Source organism: Syngnathoides biaculeatus, chromosome 4 (assembly GCF_019802595.1).
Source record: "Syngnathoides biaculeatus isolate LvHL_M chromosome 4, ASM1980259v1, whole genome shotgun sequence".
NCBI classification, from domain to species: Eukaryota; Metazoa; Chordata; class Actinopteri; order Syngnathiformes; family Syngnathidae; genus Syngnathoides; species Syngnathoides biaculeatus.
In genome coordinates this window covers 31116599-31137904 of record NC_084643.1, presented here as the reverse complement: position 1 = coordinate 31137904, position 21306 = coordinate 31116599, and the positions used below count along the sequence as shown (strand labels likewise).

The following is a 21306-nucleotide window of genomic DNA, read 5'->3' as shown; positions in this document are numbered from 1 at the left end:
GTGGGTGTTTGGCGAGGCTATGAATGATCAACTGGTCCATACACTGACAGAGACTCTCCAATCCTTGCTCTCTCGCCGCAAGTGCAGTGCAAATCCATCCATCCTTCATTTGAGCAACTTATGCTCACAAGAGTAGTGGGAATGCTGGAGTCTATTCAAGCTATCTTCAGGCAGTTGGCGGGGTACACCCTGAACTAGTTGCCAGCCAATTGCAGGACACAGAAATGAACAATCATTCACACATAAGGACAATTTAGCAATTCCATTTAATGCATGTTTTAGGGATGTTGGAAGAAACCAGAGTGCCTGAAGAAAATCCACGCATGCGAGGGAAGAACATGCAAACTTCAAACAGGCGGGGTCAGCTTTCGAACCACAGTCTTCAGATCTTTGAGGCAGACCCTGTAACGCCACAGTACAAGTGAAATTGTAAATATAGAGGAATATTAATGGACTATAAAATATGCATTATATCTACCTAATATACTGTATTGGTACAGCTTGACAGCGCCAGGGCATTTGCTAGCTGGCTGGCTGACTCTCACTTTCACTTCGAACCTGTAAACATCTGCAACATTATGATGCGGTTCGCTAGCGATTCAAATTTGGAAGCGCAGCAAAAGTGGTGGCTGACAGTCAGCAATGCATGAAAAAAAGTTGAACTATTATCCACACACTTGCTTTTAAATGGTCAAAGTCAAATCATATCACTACAGGATTCATTAGAAAAACAAATACTTGTCTCTGTGAACTTCATTGTTGTATTTTTAATGGCAGGTTTTTAAGGTCAACTTAGGTCAAACAGGATAGTAGAATACATGAAGCTGAGGCCCAAGCAAGCCAGTGTAAATGTTCTCCCTGGCCAACATCCATAACAGCCCACAGTGTGTGCACTTAGATTGAGACTATACATCAACACACACAGGCCAGACCAATCCTAGTGACAGGCACTGCTATGGCTATGCCAAGGTGGAAGAGATGGCAACACCTTTTTAAATTGTGATTCATTAAGTCATTAATGATGCATTTTACAACATGTCAGCGGCCCCGTGATTGATGAGTTTTCATCTTGGCACAATGTGAGAAGGGTGGCATTATTTCCCAGATGCTGAGCTCACACAGCAAAATGTCTCGAACGTGGCAGTGGGGAGATTACATGAAAGAACAGGATCATTAAGGACTAACTGTTGTTGGACAACTACTTTCCATCTCCATTCACAGCATCCGATGTTAACTGCAAATGATGAGTTAGACAGGCAGAATCCTTAGAAGCAAGTGACTGACTTCCCAGTATCTCAAACAGAAAAACAACTGTAATCTGCATGAGGGTGGACGCCAAGGTATCATTTGAAAGCACTTTATGTATTTTTTTTCCCCATCATGAAAGACTAAAAACCTCTAAAAACAGTTGAGATTTGACTGATGCAGGGTATAAAAAGTAATGTAACAGCGTCTTTTATACACAGTTAAAGGGGACTGTTCGGTTTTAAAACTGCTAGCAAGAGCTGAATGTACCCTCACTTCCTTACTCCCTATACCCTTGAGTCCCAGACCAAACCCACAGCCCTCACTAACATGGTCATCCAAGAGACATGCACTGAATACAATGGACACTTGCCAATTATTACACAAAGTCCTTTGTTTTGCTTTGTTTTTGCTAGTCTTTAGCCCAGTTATTCGCAAACAAGGGATGGACTTTTTTTTCCCCCCCAGAGGTGGCTGTTCCACCGTAGTTTCAACAGAGCTCGTGAAGCCCGAATTAATTGCTCAACAGTACAGTTCATTTTCCTACAGTGAAGAAAATAAGTATTTGAACACCCTGCTATATTCTCCCACATAGATATCATGGAGGGGTCTGAAATTTTCATCATAGGTGGATACCCACTGTGAAAGAGATAATCTAAAAAGAAAAATCCATGGCAACGTTCTGTGCCATGCATGATTTGATGTGCATGCATGACGTCTTAGTGTATTACCAAGAGTCACCTTGGAAACGATGGTCCCAGCTCTTTCCAGGTCATTGACCAAGTCCTGTTGTGTAGTCCTGGGCTGATTTCTCACCTTTCTAAGGATCATTGAGACCCCACGAGGTGATATATTGGATGGGGCTCCACTCCGACTGAGATTGACTATCATGGATACCTTCTTCCATTTTCTAACGATTGCTCCAACAGTGGGCGTTTTTTCACCAAGTTGCTTAGCAATTTCTCCATAGCCCTTTCCAGCCATGTGGAGTTGTACAATTTGGTCTCTGGTGTCTTTGGACAGCTCTTTGGGCTTGGCCACGTTACAAGTTTGAGTTTTACTGATTGTATGGGGTGGACAGGTGTCTTTATCCAGCTAACGACCTCCCACAAGTGCATCTGATTCAGGATAATACATGGAGTGGAGGTGGACTTTTAAAGGCGGACTAACAGCTCTTTGATGGTCAGAATTCTAGATGATAGACAGGTGTTCAAATACTTATTTGCAGCTGTATCACAAATAAATTGTTAAAAAAATCATACATTGTGATTTCTGGATTTTTCTTTTTGTATTATCTCTTCACAGTGGACGTGCACCTACGATAAAAATTTCAGACCCCTCCATGATTTCTAAGTGGGAGAACCTGCAATATAGGAGAGTGTCCAAATACTCATTTTCTTCATTGTATATTCTACTGTCCGGTCCGAATGACAATTTTAACAAATCTGACAATTTTTTTTTTTTTTTTTAAACGACAAACTGCCCCTGTTAGGTCTTAAATTCACTGCCGTTGATGGTTTAGAGGTCAAATATCTATGTTAACTGGGAAAGCTGGCAGTAAATGAGATTTATTTAATAAAGCATAAAGGTGAGCGAGAGCGATTCCCACGGTCGAGGATGAAAAGCGTGACGGACTGTCTGCTCTTACTCCGGTTGACATTTGACCCCGAGCACACCTTCTAGGGCACAACCTCACGAAGGAAGCCAGCCTACCGAAGCTGAACTGTATCGAGCTGTGAACGACGGGAAATGGGAGAAAGAAAGAGAGGAGGGGGAAAAAAGAACAAATTAATTGTAGATTTACCGAGGGAGAGCAGCATGAACGCCCCGCAAAAGCCAGGGAATCTCATAAGCTGCACGGACGTGCTTGTCTGCGTATTGCTAAATTGTGTTCATCTGACAGGGAGAAATGGGATGTCGGTGCGAGGCTTGTGATTACAGCACTACAGGCAGCAGAAGTCCTTCGTTGCACAAATTGCCGGTAGTTTTATCTAACATTTGGATCAATACTGCAACACGGCCTCCTTCTGCAGGAAATAGGCCTGCTTTTTAATCAAACACCGGTTTGATCTTTTTGACTTGTATTCTCATAAATCCTGCAACATCCTTCCGGTCACACTAATGGGTCTAATTCGTACATCCTGAGTGGAAAAAATGATTACATTAATTTTCTGTTGAATAAAGTGAAAACTCAGTAGAACCACTGAGGTGGAACGAAATGTGTTGAGGGAAAGTGGTCTACCTGTCATTAGGAATTTCTTTCTCTCATAAGAAATCGGTTAGGTTTCGGGTTAGGAATACGTGGGATCCTCAATTTACGAGGAAGTTCTGTTCCTGTGGCGGCAATGCGTCCTTAATCCTTTGATGAGCTCATGAGGTCAGATGACGATTCGTTACGGGATCTCATTCAAATGTGGTCTTTTTATGAAATGCCAAATTAATGTTCAATCTGTCAGTCTTACAATACGCTTAGAATCCATGTATAGGATCATGCATATTACATACACTCAGTTGCTTTTATGTTTCCGTCAATACATCCATGCAAGGAACTGGACTCAGCCAGATCATTTGCTCCACAAATATCCCAATACAATGCTCAGTATTTCATACAAGATACAGCTTAGTCAGAGGACACAATCCTCAAGGTTATTTTTAAAATCACTAAACCTTGGAAAATGATAACGACAGAAACACTTTTCCATCAGTTAATAGAATCAGTAGGTTTTCAAGAGCTTTAGTCTTTCGTTAAATATTAAATATTCAAGTCTTGCCTTTTGAGCGTGCGAGGAAATGAAAACAATGGCCAGATGATTTGAAATAATTTGCCAAAAGCTTGTTAAGAAAGAAATAACGAGGCCAAACACTGATTTTGAACTTCACCAAATGTTGATGTGTGAAATGCAGCTGGTGGTAAAAAACAAAATCAAAACAATTATAGCCTGAGCGGCACTTCCTGTTGAGTGAATTATCACGAATCACTCTCAAAATTTGCCTAAATCCTGTAAATGCTGTGAATAAAAATGAACTGACATCTCACCGCCCACTGCATATTCAGTTTATGAATATCTAAACATGCTTCTTTGTGCACATGTTGGCAAACACAGAAAACACACAAAAATGTTTTGAATACATAAATACTTTCAGGCACTCTCTGGGGAGACAGATTCACGGTTATGTTTGTGTTTCCATGTTTTTAGATATGCAATCTTTTTTTTGTTTAATATTTTCCACAGGAATCACTTCCAGATCACTTTGGGAAAAAATAAATACTAAGTCATGGTATTATTACTCTTATTGTGCAACACAGTAGCGTAGTACAGGTTAGCAGTAGTATTTCTGCCTCACAGTCGAAAAGTTCTGCATTCAAATTGCAAGTAAATGGACTTGAAAGATTTTCGCATGTGTGACTGTAAGTCGCAATGTAAGTGTGTGACTGTCAACCAGTCAGTCCACGCAAAGTCAGTTTATGAGGATAAGCATTGTAAACAACGGATGGATGGTTAGTGTTTGCAGTTAATGTAATTCCAAAAACATATGGCCATATCTTATTCTAGCTGTCCATCACTACATTTTAAGAATTTTTATTTTATTCCCCGACTCCCCGCCTGCCTTTTGATGGTGTTTGATTGATCACCTGAGTCTTGCCATTTGTCCAAATAGAAGACAAGCAAAAAGAGCTGCAGTCAGGGGTTTCAGTCGCCTTTCAGAGGTTGACCTTCAAGGCCGTTTGAGGCCGACAGCTCTGCCTCCTGCACCTGAGTACAATAACACCTTGATAAGAATTAGAGCTAGTTGACCATTGTCTATGTTGACGTTACCTGAGAATATTTAGTTTGGAGGGTCAGCAGAATTTCAAGCAACTCGACTGAAGCTCATCGATGAATGTGTGGGATCGTTTTGAGTGAGACCGGCACGCCTCACGAGAAGTCACTTTAACCAACATCAAAGCATTAATTGAAAACTCCAGCTTGGTTGGCGGGCCCGGTTCTTTGCCGTCTGCCGACAAGCGGAGGTCAAGTCCAGGTAATAAGACCACCAGCCAGTTTGCCTTTGCGTGCCTTGAAAGGTTTTATTGGCTTGTGGAACAGTTTATCATTATTATCACGTCCTGGACATTTGTAATTTAAGAGTGTTAAACTGTTTTAAGACATTATTAGTACCATTAAAGTAAGTGGTTGAGGTATCATTACACAATGGCTGTTGAAAATGTTAATAAAGATTTTATGGGAGTATCATATATATTTATGATGCGACTGTCTGACCTTGGTTTATGGTGTTTGCAGGAGTTGGATATATAATACTCATTCATTCCTTTTCCTACAGCACTTGTGTTCATGAGAATAACATTGAGCTGGAGCCAATCCAAGCTGAGTTTAGGAGAGTGGCGGGGTACACACTGTTGCCGGCCACATATCCACAAATGACAATTTACACTTACATAAATATTTTAGTCTCCAGTAAAATTCACATATATGTTGATGAAATGTGGGAGTAAGAGAGAGTATTCTAGAACTGACTGACCCAAGATGTGATGACCCTTTCAACTGTTATGTAGGTGTGCTAAACATTGCTCCTACGTCCTACAAATTATTCCACTGAGAGGTGACAGGCTACATTTTCAATTCAGGGTCAAGAGCATTTTGAGCAGCGGCATGGTGCGCTAGTGTCACTGTCAAGAGGTTCTAAGGGATGTTCTCTTTTGTATATGCATGGGGTTTCTCCTTCCCACATTTCAAAATGCAATATTGTCCTCAGTAGTTAATATTAGAGTGAACGGTTGTAGTTGTGCGCTGCAAATTACTGGTGACCAGATTTTACCCACCTCTCACTTAAATTTAAGCTGGGATAGGCTCCAGTTCACAGTCCATGCCAATGAGGGCAAGCACCATCGAAAATGGAGGACGGGATGTTGCGGTACACATTTTGAATTTGGGCTCAATATCGCATTTCTAGCTTTGTATAATCATTGAACTGCACATTATCATACATTAACATATATTAGAAGAAAATTGCTTAGAGGCTGTAAGAATCACAGCTTTAAGGCCACAAATGGCATAACAATTATATGGGGGGGGGGGAACAAGCCTCGACATTGTGCATTGGGACATGCTTTGTATATACAGTATAGTTTTCTTTTCAATCTTGCATGCATCGCTCCATGTGCGCATCTACATGGCCTGTGTAAATTTACAATACAGCCACTGTTTAAATATGACTTTTCAAACAAAATCATTCTTGTGTTCACTGTTTGCAGAATGCAAACAAGACAGCGGCAAAGCCTCCTCACCCTGGAGCCTTATACTACACTGAGACAATCAATAGTGTGCACCATCTTTCTCTGCCTCACCTGATATTTTTATTCCTTGTGTGTGCTTCATGTTGAGACTTTGGGGGCAAACATACAATGTAATTGGTTCTCTTGGGACAGGGGCGACATCGTGCTCGGCAGTCAGTGACTCACGCCTTTCTCAAAGTTCCACAGTGCACCAAGGCTGGAAAATGCTTCCCACAATGCATCGGTGTTTTCAGCAGTGTGATGTAACTGACCTTTTTCAGCAAGCAGCAGCAGTGGAAGATCTGCAACTTTTTTTTTTTTTTTTTAATGCCACGTGCTGGGAACTCTGCACAGAATTCTACATGTAAGTATTCCAAGTTAAAACAATGTTTTGCTGTGGAAGGCAAAATTCAGCAATTGGATAACAGTCATTTTATGTCATTTATTTCTTGTACATGCATGCAATCTATTGATTTGAAATACATGAAAAGCATTTGCCTCATTTCAATGATTATTTCAGAAATTTATCAACCCTGATGCATTCAGTGGCTGCAATGTTTTTTTTATTTCAATTTGTTAGAAAATTTCTCTCAGAGTGGAGTCATTCTTTGAGGTTTATTGGCCAGCTCCATATTCCAGTCACTAAATAGCAAATTAGCCACATTTATAAAGCAATCTCATTTTTTGTAGTGGGGAAGGTAGAAATTTAATTGATTTTTCAACAATTAGACACAAAGACCATGCTTGGTTGTAACTGAACCATTCATTACTCCCGAGCCCAAGCAATGATGGCCGTTTCAGTGCAAAGAATGAAGACTTTTTTAACAAGCAAAAAGACGGAGGAATTCAATGTAACACTCTATCATCAATGAAACACTATATCCGTTTATGCAAAACAAGCCATCAAGTCATTTCTGCACAGATCTGTAATCTGAGCAAATTATCACTGACAGTAAAACAATAATGAAACATGCTGCGAAGCCTTTACCCAGGCATCGTTTCCAAATCAACGCCTCTTTGACTGTGCCTTTTAAGTGTGCAAAAGGGATCATTCCATTCAGTAATGCTTGACTGCAGCGTAACAAGTATTTCTTTCCAACCCGAAAATTTGTCAGAAAATATTGACACAAAATTTGACGAAACACCAATTTCTTCGTTTATTTATTTTTTACCAGGCCTGCTAGATTTTCCATCACTTCCTAGATGGATTTGGAGTGCCTTGTAGGACCAAAGGCAGGCTTAGCAATTATTTGTTGAGTAGATTATTATTATTATTTCTGGTACAGCCCAAAATGTCTACATGATCTCAAATGCTAAAATATAAATATTTTTTTGTGGTCTAATACCATATTTAAACCAACACAAGTATGAGAAAAATACATTCAAATTAGATTTGGCCCGTCATATCATTTTATGTGGCCCGCAAAAGCAAATCATGTGTGTCTACTTCATGTTTCCTGCCAAAACACCCAAAAACTTCAAATTGTTTTCACTTTTAATAACAAAGATATTGCAAGTGTTTTTTGTAACAAAAGAAACAGAGTAAAAGTTGAACAAAAACTTTTTTATGCCACCCCTCATTTAGATTCTTCAGTGAACAAAGTAGGCCTATTTTTCAAATGTGGGATGAAGCTGGAGCACCTGAAGAAAACCCACACAAGCAAGGGAAAAGGATGAACGCCCCACACATGAGTGCTCGAGGCGCACTTTAAACCCAGAGACTGGCATAGTGTGAATAATATTTTGAAAAGACCAGACAAGACTGCAGTTCCGTAGCTCCTCAAGGAGAGTAGACTATTAAATCCGTAAAAGTAGAACTTAGAAACTTACAATTGTGTCTATGTCAGAGCACATTTGGTGCATGAGAGGTAGTTGATAAATCAATCCATATCATACATCATACATATTCGTTTGCAAACATTTTGTTGAAAAAATATATTTTCAGTAAATGTAATGAACTGAATTAGTTTATGAAATTATTTTCTTCTATGAGCTCTACCACAATTAGCCAGCCCGCTCAGACCGGAAACAGAACGATTCGAGCTGGCTGGGATCGGAAATGTAAGCGTCATGTGCCGTCTCGACTTTTCTATTGACACACACACACACACACACACAGACACACACACACACACACACACACACAGACGTGTAGCGGCGGAGAAGAGCCGGTCAATTTTGGTAATAAAATATACTGACATACGAATTACAATACGATAGAAATGATTTAAATTGGTCTGGTACCAGGCCGCAGACTGGTAGTTGGGGACCAACTGCAGTAGAGGGCGCAGAGTATATTATTTGAAACCTTTCACTCACATATGACTGACAATTGACTGTTTATAGTCGCTCTGACCATCCCGAAGCCTGGAAGTCCTCGTGACATGCGTTGTCAGATAGCTTGCTCCATTTTCCGCCTGACAGACCCTGGCATGTCTTAATTGGTCTTCTTGGAAATATTGCCTCAAGGGAAGAACATCAGAGTCTTCACATGGAATATGTAAAACAAGACTTGACTCTGGATGGGATTATTCTGCCCTTTGTAAAATTTGGAAACGCTCCAAAGGCAAGAATTTCAAAGAAACTGAAGACTGATCAACCAACATGACCTTGCTGTTTTTGCATAATCCTGTGGACAGTCAGTGGCTTGGCTCAGGCCATCCTTTGTGGACTTTGCATGTTCTCACTGTGCATTTTTTTTCCTCAGGTGCTCCAGTTTTCTACCAGATTCTAAAAACATGCAGAGTAGGTGAATTGAAAACTCTAAATTATCCTTACGTGCGAATGTGAGTGTTGAGATTTGTTTGGTCTGTATGTGGCCTGGGATTGGCTTGCGACCAGTCTAGGGTGTCCTGCGCCTCTCGCCCAGAATTAGCTCCAGCATACCAGCAACCCTACAGAGTATAAGCAGTACCGAGATTAGATGGATTGATATATAATGGTAAAAAAATATATACAATATAAAACAAATGGGTTGAATGCCAGAAAATAAAGATGGGTTTGAGATAATTTTGGACCATGGAAAGAAAAAGCCATATTCCCTCCGGGTTTCAGATTAGACTTTTGTACCCCCAAGGAGCAATTGGCCAGCTGACCTAAGGCATTAGTAAGGCCTGTATGAATGGATGAAGGAGTTGAGACAAGTAAAGCAGGGTGAGACTCTTTACAGACAGAAAAATAGCAAAATCTAAAAATTTAAAGTGCACAGGCAGCCAGTGGACGAAGACCAATATAGGAGTTATGTGCTTCCTGTTATGTGTTCCAGTTAAGAGGCCAGCGGCAGCATTTTGAACAACTGGCTGACTCCAAAGTACACTGCATTACAGTTATTTAGATGAACGGTGAGAATATTAAATATACTTCTTCAGAAAAATATCTCTCGTCAATCTCAAAACGCGTGATGCCGTCCACTGCTGTCATTTGCTCATCCAGTCAGCTCCTTCTACTGAATGAAATTGTGGCCTTTTGTGTTGTGCTGCTATCGTTTCAGGCTATTAAGATAGCTGTTGCCACAATTGTCATTCAACCAACTCACTGCACAGTGAAGATGAAAGCCAGACCACTGTTTATCATTCCAAACCGCACAATACCAGATACAATAGACTTTACTAGACAATTAACTTGAGTCATTGCGAACACTATGTATCCATTGCACTACCATTGTGAATCTTTCCCCAGTATAAAAGTGAGTCTGGAGTTTTGCTTACCTGCAGATGTCACATTCTACTCCAATACCAATATCACTATCAAAATGCAAATTTGTATTGACTGTTGGACTTTACACATCTGGCAACTATCAGTGAACCAATTTATGTGCTCATCTGTTTGATTATACTTCATGTATCTGTCTGTCAATCGCACCTGGCAGTGCTATTATATGTCTATTGCAACTGCAGGGATGAAATGAACCCATTTTATTTGATTTTGCTGAAAAGACAAGAAAAAGTTTGAATTACTTAACTGGAACTGATTTACTACATTTTAAACTGGCATCTGTGGCAAAAAAATGGGAAGATATATCTTTCATTCTGAACCGGAGTGGCTGCCTGTGTTTATTTGGCACAGTCTAACAAAAGAGAGACACTGTCATACAACATCTTTCTGTTTGAGACAGTTGGCCACAATATTGTCGTACTCCAACAGCTGCGCCAAACCATTTGGGTGCGTGGTTTACCCCACACTTACACCCAATTTTGCAGCTAATGAGAGCAATGCAATGCAAGTTTGCAGCCTCCAGGTGGTTGGGTAAGCAATTTACATGATGGTGTTTTAATTTCTGAATGATTGATTATTGATGTAATGTTTCTGATGTGGCAGCACGGTGACACCGCTGTAAAGCACTGGCCTCACAATTCTGAGGACCCTGGTTTAATCACGACCCGCCTGTGTGGAGTTCGCATGTTCTCCCCATGCCTGCGTGGGTTTTCTCCAGGCACTCCGGTTTCCTCCCACGTCCCAAAAACGTGCAACATTAATCGGACACTCTAAATTGCCCCGAGGTGTGATTGTGAGTGTGGCTGTTTGCATGTGCCCTGCGACTGGCTGTCAACCAGTTCAGGGTGTACCCTGCCTCCTGCACCCTTTGACAGCTGGGATAGGCTCCAGCACTCCCACGACCCTTGTGAGAATAAGCGGTTAAGAAGAGGAGTGGGTGGATGTTTCTGATGTTGCTGGAATGGTGGAAATATGAGTTGAGGGCAGGTTAGCCTCTGAAACTAATTCCAATATTGTGGCAATGATGCCCGTGTATCAAAGTACTCTGCAAGGATTCTGGGCTTCCATGTTACACACTCAAAATACTGCAAAGATGGAGTGGCTCTGAAAAAGTTCATTAAACAGAAGTGAAGATGGAGCAATCCGACACGATTTAATCCATCCTCTGAGAAGGTTTCAGTCCATCTGGAAAATTTTTAGAAGGAGAGTTTTCTCTTTGTTTTTTTATGTTTGGCCAATTTTCATTGCTGGTTGTGCTTCTGCAAAAGATCAAAAGGCTTTGGAATTTTTAAAAATTCCCTTTTTGTCTGATTTAATGGTGTTAGTTATTGTTGCGTTGAGATTTTTAGCGCAACGGCCTGCAGAGTTAAGTCTGTAAAGTATCAATATTTTTTAAACCAGCGTTGCTATTTTAGTGACCGCTTCCAGTGAAAGACATTCTTTTGGAGTAACAGTCACAAAAAGCCAAAGAAAAAGCATGCCCAAGGTAATACCTATGATCATTTTGGGATAGAGAGTCTAACAAGGGAACTATGTATTTATGAGGCATTTGACTTTAAAGGTTCCTTTGCATTCTCCATTTGAAATATTGTAAAATCAACTCAACAGCAGCGTAAGCAATGCAGGTAAAATAACGGAGGCATTTTGTAGGATGCCGCATCTCTGACAAACGTCACTCCATCAGATAGAAACCGCATTTAAATGGGCAAAATGACTGCAACCTTGGAAGCCAAAGTCATTTTCTCAAGCGTCTGTAGTGTATTGATCAGTGTTTGCTAGCGAGTCTGTGCCTCTATTATAGCGCAGACTCACTGCATTTGAAGTCATCATTCTGCACATTAGGCGGGGAGGACTCTCAATTGGGTTGGATGGGAGGAATTTGCACAGAAATGAAAAAACACTGTCCTCCCCAAGAATGAAATGCCTAGGACTTAAACATAGATAAATCTAGTAGTATTTCTGAGCTTCTCTGTCCTCTCTTTAAAGTCATCTGGGATGTGCACCTTACATAGCAACGTTAATGGCGCTCATTTATCTGAATTACAAAGCATGTTGATGCATTGCATTGTGAGTCATGTGCACCAAGGTTTGTAAATACTAGGCCACAGAAAAATTCAGGAGTGGAAAAAAATGATCACATATTAAAGTCATGAGAAATGTAATTTAGGTCAAAAAAAAAAAATGAAAGAACCTATCGAACTGCAAGATTAACATTAAAGGTTCTGCAAAGGCAATTCATATCGTATATTACATGTTTGAAAATAGATTTAAAACATGATGTTATAGTCTGATTTTTTAATCCTTCAAATTCGGTGGGTTTATTAATAGCACTTCTCTTTGTATAGTCAGATTTACAGTATAAGACATGTATTTTGACTTTACAGGGATTTCATTGTTTGTAAAACTTCCTGACCAGTCCTTAACTTAATGCACATATTAATTCATGCTCCTATAATTATAGATTCTTATAAAATGACTTGTTTTATTTCCATTAGGTTATATATTTTTGTCCTTAGAAAAGGATGATTTTTGTCTTTGTAGTACAATTACCTTTCATTACAGTGTGGCCCTAATAGTCATCCATACATCATCATCTCTAATCTATGTAAACGTGATTAGTGTATTTATCAAACACATGGTTTAGAGTTTGCATGATATATTTAATTTTCAGACGTTTTGAGTACATTCTGGATCATTCTGTGCGATTAATGCATTTGACCTTTTAGACTTTACAGCCCATTTGACTGTTTCATCAAACACAAAGCATTTGTGAGTTAATATTAACTTGTAAATCATGGGCACCCAAGTATCAGAATGTTGTTGGTTGGTGTTGAAGACAACATCTGGTTCCAATCCAAAGAATAAAGAGGAAAAAGTTGAGCATAACAAATCTCTGCATGCCATAAAATATTCACCAGTGACTAAACACAGGTGGTGTGATTTTTTATTTTTAAAGATCACAACTCATTTTGCCTTTGACTTAATATGAGATGTCTGCATTAGTTCGGTTTATTGGCGTGACTCATGTAATAAGCCAAGCTCCAGTTTCAGTGTCCAGCTGGACGAGTGACTCACACATTGCCGTTTGACGATTATTCAAAATAAGTCAACCTTGCAACTGAGCGCAAAAACGTTAAGGTCGGAGTCCGGCGGCATCTGTTTCTCCACAATTGGACCAGTTGGTGTCTTCTCTCATTTCATAACTGACGACATCTCTGAAAGTGAACAAAAAATTAAAATATACTTTGTCGTTGTCTGATTTTACTTTTCATATTCTTGATTTTTTTTTCAACATCGAGCAATCTATTTTCTTTTCGGCCTTTTCCTCGTGCACCAGAGGTGGGGGATTTAAGTCATAGGACTTAGGACTTGCTTGCCTCAAACCTTTTAAAGACATGAAATGATTTTGACTTGGAATTTGTGAGACTCGCTTGACTTAGATGAACTAAAGGACTTCAGAAGACTTCCATGTTTACAACTGAAAATGAGCATTTTTCAAGACATTGTATCTGTTAGAGCGCTAGTGTCAAACTCAAGGCCCGGGGGGCAGATCCAGCCCGACACATAGTTTTATGTAAGCCATGGACGCAAATCATGTGCATCAACTCCTGTAATCTTTTCTAAAATTTGTACCGAAATTTTAAATTGTCACATGTAATAAATGTTAAACTATTTATATTACTGTTGTTACCAATTGCCCATTTTTTGTTTTTAAGGTTACTGATATCAGAATTGGCTATTTGTTTACAGTACTTGTGTTTATTCAATAATACAAAGTGATTCGCAGCCCTCTGAGGGAAATCGTAACTACAACATGACAAAAATGTGTTTCATAACCGTGATATAAAGTATCAGCGAAGGAAGGCTGGAGATTACTATATTTTGAGTTTTAAGGAATCTATTTTTGTAAAAGGAGAGTGGCAACATGCAAGGTTTGCAAGTTAAACTTTTAAGTTGCAAGTTTAAGAGACAGTAAGAATTACAACATTAGTCCCCTATTATAAAACGTATAAAAGAGGTAAGTTATGGCAATTTCACAGTTAAGATCACCGATAATTGGTCATACTTTGACTAAACTTCATGTCGGTTATGCACTTAATTCAAAAGACAGAGTTTTAGATGAGACAGATTAGTTTGGAAATATTTAAAAAAAAAGGAAAAAAAAAATCATGCGCTTAAAAACTGTGTCCGAGCAAGAGAAATGTGCAAATTGAAATTTAATGGGGACTCAATTTGACTTGCTTCATTTTTGTACCAAATCCATTTTCAATCCCGCTTATTCTTTTGAGAGTCACAGAAAAAACTGGAGTCCATCCCAGTTGATGTGGTGGAAAAGGCCGACTACACAAGGGAGTGATTGCTTGTCAATTGAGGGCAACTGGAAAGAATGGACTGGCTGTTCCTACAGCAGCTGCCATATTACTGTATGAACTCAGATTTCAGTTACTCACGGGTAGTGTCGACCACGATTAACTACTTTTCCAACCCATCTGGCAAATGTTTTCCCTAAAAGTGACAAGTGGGAAATCTAGTGACTTTTGTGGCATTACTGGAGACTTTTAAGACCATGTAGAGCAGGAGATGTTCTCACATATCTACAACTCCCTCACCCGCCCCTTCTAAGTTTTAACTGAATGGTTTGCTGTTCGGGACAGCGGTGAACATATCTGCAGGTTCATGGTTTTAAAATCTCTGTTGTGCTTTCTCCCTGTATTTGCGTGGGTTTTCGCCGGTCCCTGTTTCTTTTTCGCCACATCCTAAAAACATATGTGTTGGGTTAACTGAAGACTTGAAACCATCTGTTGGTGCCTATAAGTGGTTGGTGGTGTTGGTGCGCTTACACAAAGTCAGCCAGGATAATGCTCCAGCTCAAACGAGAATCAAATGAAGAGACGTGCCATAGAAAAAGGATCAAGGATCCCCCCCCCCCCTTCTTCTCTGAATATGTATGTCAAACCTCACACCTCGAAATCCTCACCACCCACCAATGTGGGAAAGTATAGGTGAGAAACACCACGTGTGCCCATGTTACAAAGTACGCCCCCCCTAATCGCTCCATGTCTCCTTCCCCTGAGTGGAGGTGAAGACCAAATCTGTTCAAGATCAGTTCAGGAGAACATCTGTTTGAAACACTTTGAAGCCCTGCGCTGTTATCTGCCTTGCTACAGTAGTGGTTCGGATGGAGTAGCAGTCCAGTGGGCTGTGTTCATTTTCCCTTTCCTGCTGCATCACATTGAGGGCCAAGAGGCAACGATCCACTTGGGTTACTGTAAAGCCACTTTCCCCTACTCTTCCACATCTGATGCTGACTTTTGGATTCTGTTCATCTAAACGAGGACTGTTCAGATAAAGATTCGAGTGCGCAAGAGATCAAGTCGGCCTTGTCATCTACCACTTTGCAAGAGGTCACAGAGACTAAGTCTTTCGTTTGCTTGGCAAACTCAGAGGAAGACGAGTATCCGACCTTGTTCAAGAGAAGCATTCAGGAAATGAACTGACCTCTTTAGCATCTGTCCACCCACATTCTATACTGCTTATCCTGTTCAGGGTCAAGAAAAAGCTGGAATCCATCCCAGTTGAAGTTGAGCAAAAGGCGAACTAGAGCCTGAACAAGTCAGTCAATCACAGCATACATAGAGAGACTAAGAACATTTTACACTCACGTTCACCCTGTCACTGAAGCGAAACACTGACAGAAATCAAGTGAGTAAAGCAGTAGACCATCAGTATAGGATTGCATATTTTGATCTTTATCTGCTGGTATCAGCATACGCTTTGTGGTGTTCTACATCCAAAACAACAAAAAGACATTCCGTAATTATCTTTGTTGTCAAACCTGAATATTTCAGCATCTGAATGGCCACATCACAACTGTGATGGCTTATTGCAAGCAAAACGAGAAACTAAAATCCCATCACCGATTAGTATTTACCGTTTCTTTTAATGACCCGTCGGTATGCAGAACCACCCTGGCCTTACTCAAGAACAGCTCAGAAAAATTTCTCTGAAAGTAAAACTAAAAGTATAAATAAAAAAGATCTGTTGTCTTCAAAGGGGATGAGGAGAACTTGATTCCAGGATGCTTGACATTATCTCCAAAGGAACTCTTCTCTCTCTGGAGTGGAAATCCTCAGCAAGTACGTGGAGGGAATTTCAATATTATGCTCATGTGTGGAAAGCGCCACAATCTGCAGCCGATTGTTTTCTCTTCTGGAATGGGGTTGCTCTCAGATGACTACCCCCTCTTCACTGTTTTGATCATTGTGTCTCCATTGCTGCTTTCATCCACCAGTTTTCTGTACCGCTTATCCCCACTAGAGTCAGACTCTGAACTGGTTTACTAGACCCAGTTTGAAGTGGCCCACATATACTGACAAACTGTCCAAATTTGAGTAGTTGCCTTATCTTGAGATGGAATTCAGTAAAGGTCTAATTCTGAAGCATCTCTAAAAGATTATCATGAGAGATTATCCTCTGGTGTGCGTTGTGTTAGGAGGGATATTTTTCTACGTGGATCTAACAAATAAGTGGTTAGGTAGATAATCACAAATGTCAAACCTGTTCTTTTCTATCATAATCCCCTTGGTTCTTTTCTGTTTTGTACCCTGAAATGCAACATTTTACTTTTTGTTACACTGTGGGCTTCTTCAGATTCAGAATTTTAAATGTGAACATTTCCTTCCTTTCTAAGAGAGATGAACAAAAAGGTAATTGGAGGAAACGTTTAAAAAAATCCCTTGAAGAGGTGCATCAATGATACCTTTAATCTACATTCAGCATAGGTTTTTCCTGACCAACCTTAAAGAATATTATGCACATTTCTCGATGCCAGCAAACTATAAAGCAAAAGGGCCCCATTAAACTTGACTATCCACGAAGACACTGGAAAACACGGAAATGGTAACGACGAAGAAGCGACAAATCTTGGGTATACTGTACTGTCATTATGGACAAAAACATAAAAATCACAAGTGAAAGTTTCATGACGTGTATTGATTTCATCCTCACCGTGTGCGGGGTTTATCCACATCTAAAAAAAAAAAAAAAAAAAAAAAAAAAAAAAAAAATAATTAAGATACTGTCAAGGGCATACGACATGGGGTAGGACTCAAACGCAGGCCTGAGAGGATGTTGAGGGTGGTTTTATTTCAGGCCGATGTCATACACAGATAAGCAGTCCAAAAAAGGCAGAGGAACAAAAACACCTGGTAAGAGGCAAGGTCCAAAAACATGAAAATGAGGTCAGATTACTACTAGGTAAAAAAACAAGACTTGGTGGCACAAATTGCTGGTTGTGAGGTAAAAGCACAACAAGAGATTTGAATACTCACAGAGACTAATGCAGTCTCAAGCACATTGAACTGGCAAACAAGAGTGACAAACTCAAGGTTTATATGCCTGGCCTAATTAGTGTCAATACGGTGCAGGTCTGGAGCTGCTGCCTGAGCTCCGCCTAGGGCAGTGGCCTGGCCACGCCCCCGGCAGATGCGCCAAATAAGTATGAAGTATAAAGCCAATTCAGCAAAATTCAACTTTAAAACACTGCAAAACACAAAAATGAATACTTATTTGTCAATGATAGCCCTTAGGTGTGGCTGACAGGTACCAGTTAACTACTTGTATTAATGTGCATCTTACGCAATGATGAAGCAAAAAAAAAAGAAATCAAAACGACACATCAAGAACTAATAAAAAAGAAGGGGGTGCCATTTTACTTTGTAATATGATGCCACCACATCACTCACATATTTAAATGTTTTATTTATTTTCCTTTGTTTAACTCCCCCAGTATTTATTCAGGGTAAAAAAAAAAAAAAATGAAAAGAAGCAAGGAGAATTTAAAAAGTGCTTGGATAATGAGACTGATAATTAGCTTGGAGCTCCAAGCACAAAAAGGTAATTTTATATATTCACATACAAATATGAATAACAGCGTATTAGTGACCATCACTAATTATTTTAAAACATAGACTGTAACCTGCAATGTAATAGATATGTGTTTGTCTCTATCTGTGTATCCATCAATCTATCAAGCCATCCATCCATTCATCAATCCATGCATTCATCTATCTATTCAAACGAGGCTTAATGTGATTTACTCACTTAGCAACAAAGAAGTATTGACGTGCGATGGTTTGGCTCATGCTGCAATTTCCACCTGTGAAATGCAAATTTGATTGGGACAGTGTCCGACATGGAGAGCATGTAAATGAATCTTATTGAACGGTCACGCTGTACGCAGTACTCCTGACCCTCTGCCACTACATCTTCGATATTTTTCTTCAGCCGGCTTGCTGGCTCGGAGCTGTTGAGCAGCGACTAGGAAGAAATTAAAAGAGAAAGCCCTGAACTTGCGTTTGGACCAGCTCTGCGTTTTGGGTGCATGCAGAAGAAATAAAAAGAAGCCTCAACCTTGTTACTGTAACTTTCACATATCAAGATAAACTACAGAAACAATACAGTTATTTGACATATATACAGTAGATTACAGCAGGGATCTATGACCCCCCCACCCAGGCAATGGACCAGTACCTGGCTGAGGACCATTTTGGCAGGCCCTGGTTGCGTGGCAGGGAGCCACCCTATCTGGGAAGGTATAGTACAGGATCATGGTCAATGTGATTGGAAGGTGTGACAATAGACAATGTCAGCAGGTACTCTTAAAATTCCTTATTGTGTAAAGCCTAATTTCTGAGGCGCTTATCCTCACAAGGGTCACGGGAGTGTTGATGCTAATCCTAGCTATCATCAGAAATGGAGGCGGGTACACCCTGAACTGGTTGCCAGCCAATCGCAGGGCACAGAAAAAAACAACCATTCGTACTCACAATCCCACCTATGGGCAATTTAGAGTCTCCAATAAACATAAGTTTTTGGGATGTGGGAGGAAACCGGAGCGCCAGGAGAAAATCCACACAGGCACAGAGAGAACACGCAAACTCCACACAGGTGTGGATGGGATTTGAACTCCAGACCTCAGAATTTTGAGGCCCACATCCCAACCAATTCCCCCAGTGTCCCGCTATACAAATATATAGTGGTGGGTGGGTGGGGGATCTGGGGGGTGTTTTGAAATGTTCAGCATAAGCCCAGAAAAGATGACATGATCACTTGTAGTGTGAGCTTCTGCAACCTTAGCCAATTGTCAGCTGTGTCTAATAACATTAGAGATGCGTTTTTCCAGCCAAGCTCCCCAGCGCTTAATGTCTAGACACCACATTTGGAGCTCTCGAAGGTAATCAATTATTACAAAGATTTTACGAATGCTTCCAGTAGCGAGTCGCTTCCTTTCAAATCTTCATGTCTCTTCAGTTTCAATTCGCAGGATCCATTTCCTCACCTTTTGACCAGAAAAGTGTTTTTGTTCAAGGCTTCAACTTTTGATAAAAGTTAAAATCAATTTCATCTCCTTTTGCTTTGCCGGTCCAAAGAGAAGTCTACCTAAGAAAAAACATATTTTAAAAGAGATGAACCTCGTCTTCGGGTTTGCACTTCCACATATAAATATATATTTCCTTCAGTGGGAATTGTAGTAGTGCTTCAATTTGAAATGAGTTATTTGGCCTGTGTCAATGTGTCGTCCTTGATCCAAATCATCATCCTTCAAAAGCTTTATTTACCAGGCTCTTGTTTGTCACACACACATGCACACACACACACACACACACACACACACACACACAATGCACACATTTAATTTAGGTGAACCACTGTCTATTCTTTTGGTCAATCCCATTCGCAAGCATTGGCGATGAAATTTAACACAGCCTCCACACTAGTCCTTTGGGCGTTATCAGCGGGCAGCATCCATTGATTATTCGTGCCCACCCCCTTCCGAACTCCCCGGCCATTACACTACAACGGACCACAGGGGACGTTCAAGGACAATCAGAGCAAACAGACTCAGTCCTTCCTGGGAGTGCATTGGGGTGGATTGGTGCAACTATAAAGCAAAAGGATCTGGAGCGTGCTGACAGATAAATGGAGGAGGTAGTTGAACAATAGTTGTGAGGCATTGTGGGATTTTTTTTTTTTTTGAAGGTCTCTCACAGATAACAGTTCCGAGACTTAAAGTTGTTATGGTGCTCCCTTTTCAACATTTTAACAATGAGCTGACTCTCCACCTTTTGAAAGTGACTTATTATTCCAATACTAAAACAAAGGTACTAGGGAATCTATGTCTAGTTTTTTTTTTTTTTATAGCATCTTGGTGAAAGATTATAAAGATTATTTTTCCAATGCTATAATTCATTGCACACAGAGAGGAATTCAAGAGAGACCCATTGACGGGCTGCAACACACATGACTGAGAAGCACCATTGAGACAAAAAAAATTAAAAATAGAGCCACGCCTCCGAGCAGACTGCCTTTCAAAGCATCATCTGTTGTGTTTCGTAACACAGCAAAACCAAACAATTCCATAGCTGGTGGGAAATGTATTATTATTATTTTTTTTTTTAGAAGAGTGCCATTTGTTGCAGTGCAGATATTTGACAATGAACGGTGCTGTTGGTTCATGATATCTCATTTTACTAACGAAGAAAAAACCTTTTGGGTTCAATGTCAGTTGGGTTTTGTTGTTGCTGCACACTTGAATCAACCTGATGTGCACATTAATATGCATTCTATTGTGACCCTAGTGAGGATAAGTGGTATGGAAAATAAATGAATGGATGCCTTTACTTCTGCAAAGATTAATAAAAAGCAAGGGCACATTACAACATGTCATTGCCATACAATCAGACGTCGGTAGTTAACCAAATACAACCAGTGCTAAATTTAGTGGAGTTCAAATCTTTCGTTTTCCACAATTATTTTGAGTGCGCTATATAGGGTTAAACACAACCTTCAGTTTCTTGCATCAAAGTTGTGTTTCACAGTTTTTTATCTAGTTACATTGGGCGTTTCCAAATTACACATTTACGAGAGAAAAATGTAATTTCCTCTTCCACTTGGTATAGAATTGTTTTACCCGTAGTTCCAAATGCAACAGAATGGATGGAAGCATTTTTAAACACAGCATTGTAAAACAAAACAAAACAAAAACAACATGTTGCAGATGACATTGACGT

The 21306-nt window shown here is 40.1% G+C and overlaps 1 long non-coding RNA gene across 3 annotated transcripts; it reads right to left on the bottom strand.

The window, feature by feature from the left end:
• Positions 1 to 275: 275 nt before the first annotated feature.
• LOC133499779 (uncharacterized) lies at positions 276 to 17581 on the bottom strand. 3 transcript variants are annotated; one of them, XR_009794740.1, is made up of 7 exons: positions 17243 to 17581; positions 13346 to 13449; positions 9299 to 9414; positions 5064 to 6878; positions 4880 to 5000; positions 479 to 558; positions 276 to 402 (listed from the first exon to the last, which is right to left on the bottom strand). It is a non-coding gene; the product is annotated as an uncharacterized LOC133499779 (long non-coding RNA). The 3 variants fall into 3 exon arrangements; XR_009794738.1 differs by lacking the exon at positions 13346 to 13449; XR_009794739.1 differs by lacking the exon at positions 13346 to 13449 and having other exon boundaries at positions 5064 to 6866.
• Positions 17582 to 21306: the final 3725 nt, after the last annotated feature.